The sequence below is a fragment of the Saccostrea cucullata genome, unplaced genomic scaffold, assembly GCF_032062105.1.
Source record: "Saccostrea cucullata isolate Sc308-1 unplaced genomic scaffold, CSIRO_AGI_Scuc_v1 ctg1493, whole genome shotgun sequence".
NCBI classification, from domain to species: Eukaryota; Metazoa; Mollusca; class Bivalvia; order Ostreida; family Ostreidae; genus Saccostrea; species Saccostrea cuccullata.
This window is the reverse complement of record NW_026918572.1, coordinates 1-9,569: the sequence shown is the minus strand read 5'-3', so window position 1 is coordinate 9,569 and position 9,569 is coordinate 1. Positions and strand designations below refer to the sequence as shown.

General features: G+C 33.7%; 1 long non-coding RNA gene across 1 annotated transcript; it reads left to right on the top strand.

The window, feature by feature from the left end:
* The first annotated feature begins 1,336 nt into the window (after positions 1-1,336).
* On the top strand, positions 1,337-5,810 carry LOC134268061 (uncharacterized). The gene is made up of 3 exons (XR_009992275.1): positions 1,337-1,772; positions 2,962-3,134; positions 5,515-5,810. It is a non-coding gene; the product is annotated as an uncharacterized LOC134268061 (long non-coding RNA).
* The last annotated feature ends 3,759 nt before the right edge of the window (positions 5,811-9,569 follow it).

The window sequence follows — 9,569 nt, the reverse complement described above, 5'->3', positions numbered from 1 at the left end:
TCCTTCGGAAGACCTTACTGTTTTTCTTATGTTTCCTATTATTATTATTTTTCCCTTTTCATAGTACACGTGATTTCTCCGAAACTACTGAACCGATTTCAAAGATTTTTTCAGGAATGATGCATTGTTGTAATATCTCCAGACCTTTTTTCATTTTTTTGAAAATCACTTCCGGTCGCATTTTTTGTCCGATTTTCTTTTTTTAAGTTGTCATTTTGTCCAAGCATCTTCTTGTAAACCACCCAAGATTGAATCATGATATTTTCAGGGATTATAAAACATCTTATTGAGTTATGCATGACGTCTTTTAATTTCGCATCCGTCACTTCCGGTCGACACAGGAAGGGATGTTTAATTTTAAGATTTTTTGAAAAATTTAACGGGATTGATTAAAGGCAAATAGAACATATATTTTTATTCACAATCCTCAACAAAAAGCATCCATCAGAAGTACTTCCGGTAAAAACCGGAAGTAGTCGAAAATTCAAAGTTTTTCCTTTGAATCAAAATAAATCAAATAAAACGATTGAATTTGAGTTTTTCAATTTTTTTCTGACTTGCTGACTGTGATGTCAACCGGAAATAATGCCGGAATTCTCAAAAGTCGTCAAATGACGTCACTTCCAGTCAAAACGCGTAATTACTTTTGCACCGAGAATAGTTTGGCAAGAAATATACAACAAAAGTTGTGCGTAATTATGAGAGCTTTCATATAAGATTAAGGAAAAGGGGCTGGCCCCTATAATTAGGCCAGGGGTAAATAGATCATAAACGTTTTTTTTTTTCTGAGAGCTAAAAATATTAATTTTTTAATGGTAACAGTTATACTATGAAAAATTTTATCTGAAATTATTTCGAATTGATGAAAAACCCTGTCATTTGGTATAAAGATAAACAAACTCCAAACTATATTTGTTTTTTATAAAACAAATATGTGGGAAACCTTACATGGACAAGTTGTCTAGCTACTGTAGCCAGCCAAGCCTTTACAGTGCCACTAACGCACAGTTTTAGCAAGGACCTATACACTAACATAGGTCCCTGGTTTTAGTTGATGCATCAGTAATTAAGATATAGTGTTGATTCGGTGTTTCTCTGTTTTCTTTTTATGCAAGTAATTTAAAATGTGATGTATGTACACAACAAAAGGTGAAATCAAAATGGGTTTTTTCTGCATTTGTATAGGTGTAAACAACGCGCGGCATTGTGGGAAACGGGAGGGTACTAAAGACTTGATATGCTAAAATCCTGATTTGACCTGATTGAAAATTATCAGTAATATTCCAAACAAATGAATTCTTGTATAACATAATGCATCATAGTCAAAGGTCTTTAAAATAAGACATTTTAAGTACTCAATATTATCATTTAATTTAAAATAAAAACATCGGGTAATTTCAGGTCTTTAGTACATCCGGGTTTCAGTGTGTCCCATCGAAATCGGCAAATCGGACACATGTTGATCATGTTTACAAAGTGAAGTTGAGGATTTTCTCACCATACAAGCCGTATGTAAACATGCACGGACATTTTATCTGCAGCTCAAAGTACTTTATCAATCCTCTGGAGTATTATTCTAAGCAAACTTATCCGATTTATATATTCTTGTGTGAATTGTTTACGAGGAAATTCCGACTGTCACAGTAATAAACAAGGATGAACACTCTTGACTCTGTTTCGGATTCCCCAGTGATAATTGTATCGAATGATTAAAGAGCTGACGGTTACATTTTAATTTATGATTGGCGTGGACCATGGGAATGAATTCGAAGGTAAGATTTTTGTTTACCTAAAATTTACATTATATTACTATGGCAGCTTAGAGCATTTATCAGCTGTCGATATTTTTAGAAATACACAGACACAGCGATATATTAACTGTTTTACAATTCAGACGCTCTCAGTTAGCCTTTTAAAATCCCCACAGCTTTAAATTTTATTTAAATATGTGTGAGCATGTAATTTCAACAAGACTTGCTTTCAACATGTTCAAAACAAAATGTTTTTCAACTAAAAATATGTTGACGGGTGTGATGTTAGGGTACGATAAGCATGGTAAGGGCAGATACTTATTCACTTTTAATTTAGATCAGGCTTGTCAAACCGCACTAGACATTTGGTGCATCGATGCATGTTCACATGGACTGAGTTCAATTCAAATTATTTTAATTCGAATTAATTTACTGCGCATTAAATTACTTTGCATTAGCTCCTTGTGAACACTAACATGACTAAGGTAAGCTAATTCCAATTAAATTTTGAGGCATGTGAAATGGCAAAATTAAGTCAAATGCTACATGTTAGTGGTCAGCTTTAAGTACTTGTGCTATTTTTGAGTGAAAAACTAAGGAAAATATAGTGTTAATAACTAAAATGTGAAAACAGACACTGTGACATTATGTCAAATACATCTGTTTACGCCTAAGGTGACATGATTTGTAAATGATGTCATAAAAGCCTAACTGAAGCCTGCATGACTGTCAAAGTAAAATTTTTATTCGATTTGGTTACTTTGCATTATAATTAGCTGTCATGTGAACACAGTTTGATTCGCATTAGTTTGATTTGCATTTAATTTAGTTTACTTCGCAATAATTTACTGCGAATTAAACTCTCCGTCTGAACAGGGCACTAGACTCTAAAGTCACATGACGTCGTAGTGTAAGTTTGGCCTATAATACCACTTTAAAGCTTGAATGTAGCTCAAAGAAGCAAAGCACTGTGGGTCCAAAGTTACTGCAGAAAAAAATTTAGTATAATTTATTGACAAAATAATTGCACACAATATAATATTGCTCAGTTAATTAAATCAATATTTTATTATGTCATATATATTTCTTAGTTAAATTGCAAAAGAAATTTGTAAAAAAAAAAAAATGTAATAGTAGAGTTTGCTTTTTTTTTTGTGATAAGGCTGCAGAAATGGTTTGTTTGTTAATTAGTCTATTGAAAATTTTTCAGTCATTTTATGATGCCACCACTTGGGATAGTAAGCTGCAAATATAGACTTGTACTCAGCACTTATTGCCTTTGAGAAGTAAGGGATCCTTTTCGTGCCAACACCCACACCTACTGTGACACAGAATCTCGGTTTATACAGTCTCTTTGGAGTAACCTGTCTCTAGCATTTAGCAGTAAGTATCAGCTTCTTATTGATACTTTGATTGATAATGTTATCATGAGAATCTCACTCATTCACTCATTTAATATATACTGGTGAATAGCTTCAATATGGACCTTTACTTGGAACTCAAGGTCATTATCCTAACATCTACTGTGAGGTTTTTAGGCTCTTATTCACTACAAATGTTGGGTGCATGGTTAGGGAACATAACTGCATACATGTTTTTGTCTTAGGTTTGATGCAGTAAATTAAAATCAAGCCCAGCTTCATGATTATACGTATCGATTGCCCTACCACTAGGCTACCATAACAGACAATGATGTATTTGGGTTATATAGTAAAAAACGCTTAGGCAAACACTTATAATGAAAAGAAGCTTATCGAAAATTGAATTTTATTCCCAGTCTTTTTAAAATATATATGGAAAACTAAGTGGTGTCCTGATAAGGCAATTTGTTAAAGTGTGTGTTAGGAACAATGTGCTAACACAGTGTTCTCAACACTGTTAGGCTAAGGCAGCTTAGAACAACATGCAGTTGTGCTGATGCTCAACATGCTGCCATGCTAAGGCCATTCCAAGCTTTTTCTATGTTTAGCGTCCGTGTGCGCCTTGGTTTTTGACACCCCATGTTAGAACAAACACACAACATCAGGAGTCCTGAAATTGATTAATTTAGGCAAAATTGTTGAATTTGTCAATTTCTCCAAATAATTCTGTACAGTAAGTTATATTTGGTGTATTGTAAGCATTTATTCCCTTGTTTATGCTTAAGAATAGACATTTCTTCTATTAAAGTAGTTTAATTAGATCAAATCATTGAAAATCATTTTAATCCTGTGTTTTATTTGGCTTCTGTGTTGTTTTTTTTGCGAATAGATTGGTAGGTTTTTGAAAGATGGGTGGACGCTAAACAGAGAAAAAACTTGGAATGGCCTAATACAACTTTACACAATCTATTAGGCCAAAATAAAAAATACTCCTGTTTCCTGTCACCCGACCTACCCTACATTTTACCCTCCGACCCTAAAAGTTTTTATTACATTTTCATTTTTTGGATAACTATTTTTCTAAAATACTGAAGTTGACCAATGATATTTACAGAATTAATACATCACAAGTGTACAGGTTACCTTTACTTTATAAATCTTGATTAACAAACTTGCTTTGAAACTGTTAACATATCATTTTCTTGTTATTACATTTATTACCTGCTTTATTTTCTGCATTCATTAAATTTTGAAAATAAAATTTTTTCTCAAAATAAAATTTTTTCCCTACCTACCGACCCTAATTTTTTTGGTCAGGGGACAGGAAACAAGATTATATTTTATTTTGGCCTTATGTGTAAGCTTGACGGCGTAGTGTAAACAGCCTGATGAAACTTTATTACAAACGCACTAAGCACATTGTCACCGTGTTGTCATAAGCACACTAGCCCATTCTCATAAGCGTGATAGCACATTTTTACTTCACGCTAGCATGTAAGTGTCTTAAACAATTAGCATGCTGTCATAAACTTAGTAGCATGGTGTTTTAAATGAGCTAGAGCAGCATTGTTACTTTGTGCTAGCTCATTGTTTCTTCTGGATGCTGTTTTGTCACTTCATTAGTGCATTGTTCCTAATGTGCTGTAACACCTTTATGAATGGCCTTATCCTGACACATAAAAAATCATAACCAGATACCATCTTTCTGACTGATTAGTCGGTTAACAACTGTTAACCATTACCATTCCTTATAAATTTTGACATGAACAAGTTATGTACATACCCTTTATTTGAAATCATGAAAAACTAATATGTTATTTATTACATCCTCAAATGACTGCCTGTAAACCTAAATTTATAAATGATTATAGAGTAGTTTTACAAATAATACACATGCAGAAACGTGACAGTATACATTTATTGACTGAGTTCGAGGGCAACATGCGTTTTGTCGGACCAAAGAACCAAACTGTCTGCCCGAGGCCGTTAGGCCGAAGGCAGACAGTTTGGTTCGAGGGTCCGACAAAACGCATTTTGCCCGAGAACTCTGTCAATAAATGTTTTGTTATACCTTTCATTTTATTATGTATTTTTTGACATACATGTATTTTGTACTATATTCCGTAATGTAACATTAGATCTGTCATTGTTTAAAACCAAAGAATGAAAATGAGATTAAGCTCCGCCCATTCTGTGACGTAAGCAGTCCAACATCTCTCCGGGCGGTCCAACATCGATTTTTTTATGCCCGCTCAGCAAAACATTAAAAATGTTAGACTTTTTTCTGTATAGATTTTTATAGGAACAATTTTTTAAAGGTATAACAATATCTTATAACTAAGTTTGATGGTTTATCTTATCTGATAAGTTGTACTTTAAAAAAAATCAATTTCTTTTGATAGGTGTGACTGTCATCTGAGTACTGAAATTTGATGCCAAGCATGATCATGATTTGCCAGAAGAGCCTCTTTTGGGAGATGACAAAGAATAAACAGCAGAATGAAATTGAAACAATCAACTGAATCAAGTCTCAGTTTAAGAAGATGATTTTAAATATATCATATTTAAATTTTGATTTGAGAAACAGACATAAATCCAAAAATATGATTATATCAATTGCTTTCAGTTTTTCAAGATAAATAGATTTTGTTGCAAAATCTAATATGTTTAATTTGGAATAAATGTTCTTTTAAATATTTGTCAGATCTTGCATGTTTACATCTGTATTGAGGTCTTCCGCTTCCAAGGGAAGACATACCAATTCTAATGGTAAAGATGATAGAGGTCTGTCTTCAGTGGCAATATATAAGATCTAATATGTGTATTTTTACAGTATAATTGAAGGAACATTGCTATCTTGGCATAAACAACTAAAGCATTAACAAATGTGCATGATTCAGAACAAAGGACATGTTATTTCAAACACAAGATCAAAGAGATGTCCAGTCACATTTCAAAGTCAACAAAGCACAAAATCTGTTTACAGTTTAGCTCATATGAGCTAAAGCTGTAGTAAAATTTTGAAAATTCACCCATTATCATCTGTATCTTAAATTCTTCAGAATTTCATTTCCTTCTCAGAACAACTGGACAAAGTTAAGTTATACTTGGCACAGAGCATTCTTTAGTGTAGATTTCTGTGATTTAGTGATTTCCATAGGGTCACATTGACCAGTATTTTTCTCAAAATTGCTTTTAGACAGAAACATAATATTTTCAGTGATGATAGAGCTACATGTGCTGATGTGACACATATCTCTCTCTTTCTCCTATGGCTTGTTAGGGTCTTCCGTCTCCAATGGAAGACCCTTTAATTATTCTATTGTTTCTTTTTCACTTTTATTATTATTATTTTTTTCTGTCCTTATTTTTGTGCAGACGATTTCTCAGAGATGCTTGGACGGATTTATATGAAATTTTCAGGGATGATGTATCATGATCTGAACTTGATACATTTTTCTTAATTTTTGAAAATTCACTTCCGGTCGGGAATTATCGCCCTTTAATCGCATTTTAGTGACCATTTTGTCCGGACAAAAACTCAAAAACGGCAAAAGTTAGAGTGCCGAAATTTTCAGCGAATATAGTTGACACCTTGTAGTTTTGTACCTATACTTTCAAATCATCCGGAAGTGCCTAGTATGGAAGCTCGGTAGGGGTCAAAATTTAGGACACGAATCATTACTGATTTTTGAGACATTTTGCTTTGTATCGTTTAAAGTATAACTATTTTGTCAAAACATATTGAACAATATTTGTGCAGAACAACAAGATCTTTCATATGATATCAAGAAAAAAGTGCTGACTCATCACATTAAGGACTGAAAGGGGCCAAAAGTCTTTCTTCAATAACTTTTTAGAAGTCAATATTTTGTTATACATTACTGAAGCAAACATGTTTATCTCAACAATCTTCAACTACATATTACGATTTTCATGTCGTATGGTATATAATTAGGGGCCACAAGGGGCCGGAATGCTAAATCTTTGATGCTTTATATCTCGAAAAGGAGAAATATTTTGATAAGCAATATTGAACAAAAGATGTTCAAAATAATGTTCTGAACAATATGCAACCTTTCATTTTTTGCTAAACGTCCCCATTAAGGAGTTGAAGGGTCAGCCCCTAAATATTTCTTTTGCTAATAGCTGAAAAACAAAAAAGAATTTCTCAACAAAAAGGGGCTGGGCACTCAAATTAGGGGCCAAGAGGGGCCAAAAGTCTTAAATCGATAACTCTTTATCAGTTTATATTTTGTAATATATTACTGAAGCAAAGATGTTTATCTTAACCATCTACAACTATATATTATGATTTTCATGTCGCATGGTACATAATTAGGGGCCACAAGGGGCAAGAATGCTAAATCTTTGATGCTTTATAGCTCGAAAGGGAGAAATATTTTGATAAGTAATACTGAACAAAAGATGTTCAAAATAATGTTCAGAACAATATTCAACCTTTTATTTTTTGCTTAACGTCCCCATTAAGGAGTTGAAGGGTTGGCCCCTAAATATTTCTTTTGCTAATATCTCAAAAACGAAAAAGAATTTCTGAATAGTTGTTGAACACAAAATGTTCAAAATCTTAAGAGCTTTAAGATGATTTGAATAAAAAGGTCTGATTCCTAACATTAGGGGGCGTAAGGGGCAAACAGCCAATTTATTAAAGTCCTTAATGTTCAATGTCTTTTTACAGATTGTGGTAAATCATTATTTTAGAATGAAAATCGCAATCAAAATCTTATCTCATCTCATCAAGAATTGGACGGAAGACCCACTCGTTGCTCGCAACGAGATCGTATCTAGTTATTATTATTATTGTTTTTTTTTCTTACCGATTTTGTGTGCACGATTTCTCGAAAACGGCTCGTTCGATTTTGATGAAACTTTCAGGACTGATAGAACATCAAACAAACCTGATATAAATTTTTTTGTTTTGATGACGTCACTTCCGGTTTTGAGATTTCAGCGATTTAGTGATTTTCAGGGGGTCTCATTGTCCATCATTTTTCTCGAAAATGCCTTAAGACAGAAACATGAGATTTTCAGCGATGATAGAGCACTGTGTGCTCTTTTGTCACACACCACTCTTTTTCTTTGGAAGTGCCGCACGTCGGCGCTCGCTATGGCTCGAAAAAAGACCTATTGGGAATTTAGAATTTTTTAACACATTTTTTGCAATATCTTTGTACACGTTAATATTTTGTAAAGATATATAGAACAAAAGTTGCGAAGAATGTCACGATCTTTTGAAAGATATCAACGAAAAGGGGCGGGCCCCTACAATAAAGGGCCAAAAGGGGCCGAAAGTTTTTCCTTTATATCTCAAAAAGTATTGAGAATTTGTAATACGTCAAAGAAGCAAAGTTGTTCTAAATATCAAGCTTTATCGAATGGTGTCGTCGAAATACGTCCGATGACTTCACTTCCGGTCAAACCGGAAGTAGTCAAAAATTGTATATTTTTGCCGTTCTTGACAGGTTTTTGGGGAACATATGTTACTGGAAGCTTAAATCTTAATTTTCCGTCCGTCGACGTTACTTCCGGTCAAACTGGAAGTAGCCAAAAATAGCTTATTTTGAAGGTTTTAATGCAAAATTGAAATTATAAAGTCACTAGAGACAACTTAGCTCATTGCTTTCTTTTGTTCACGTCACTTCCGGCACTTCTGGTCAAAACCGGACGGAAGACCTACTCGTTGCTTTGCAACGAGCTCGGCTCTAGTTATTATTCTTTTTTCTTCTTATTTCTTCTCCGGACTTTTTTGTCCGCGAGTGTTCTCAGAAACTGTTCACCCAACTGAGCTAAAACCTTTTTAGGGTTAATAGGTGTGTAGTGTAGGTGTGCGGAACGAAGGTCATTTTGCGCGCATACGCCTGCACGTGCGGGCGCGTGAAGTGAGTGAAATGACCGACATACTTTATATAGCTATAACTTTTACATTTTTTGATGAAATGCTTTGAAACTCATTACATAAAGATATATTAATAGTGTCAATATCGTGACATTGTAAAATTATCACGAACTCACGGGCATGCACGTGAGCTTTGCTCTGATTGGCTGAAACAAAAATCGTAATTTCTCAGTTGTTTTTTGACGAAATGCTTTCAAATTTTAAACATAGTAATTAATTAGGATATCTTACAATATGATATAGAAAACGTTTTATGAAATCACGCGCATGCACGTGAGCTGCAATCTGATTGGCTGAAACTTAAAATGACTATATCTCCTTTATTTTTTGACGAAATGCTTTGAAATTTAAAACATAGTCATGCACTAGGATATCCTGCAATATGATATACAAAAAAATTCAAGAAATCACGCGCATGCACGTGCACTGCAATCTGATTGGCTGAAACTTTAAATGACCATATCTCCTTTGATTTTTGACGAAATGCTTTGAAATTTAAAACATAGTTATGCATTGGGATATTCTACAATATGATTTAGA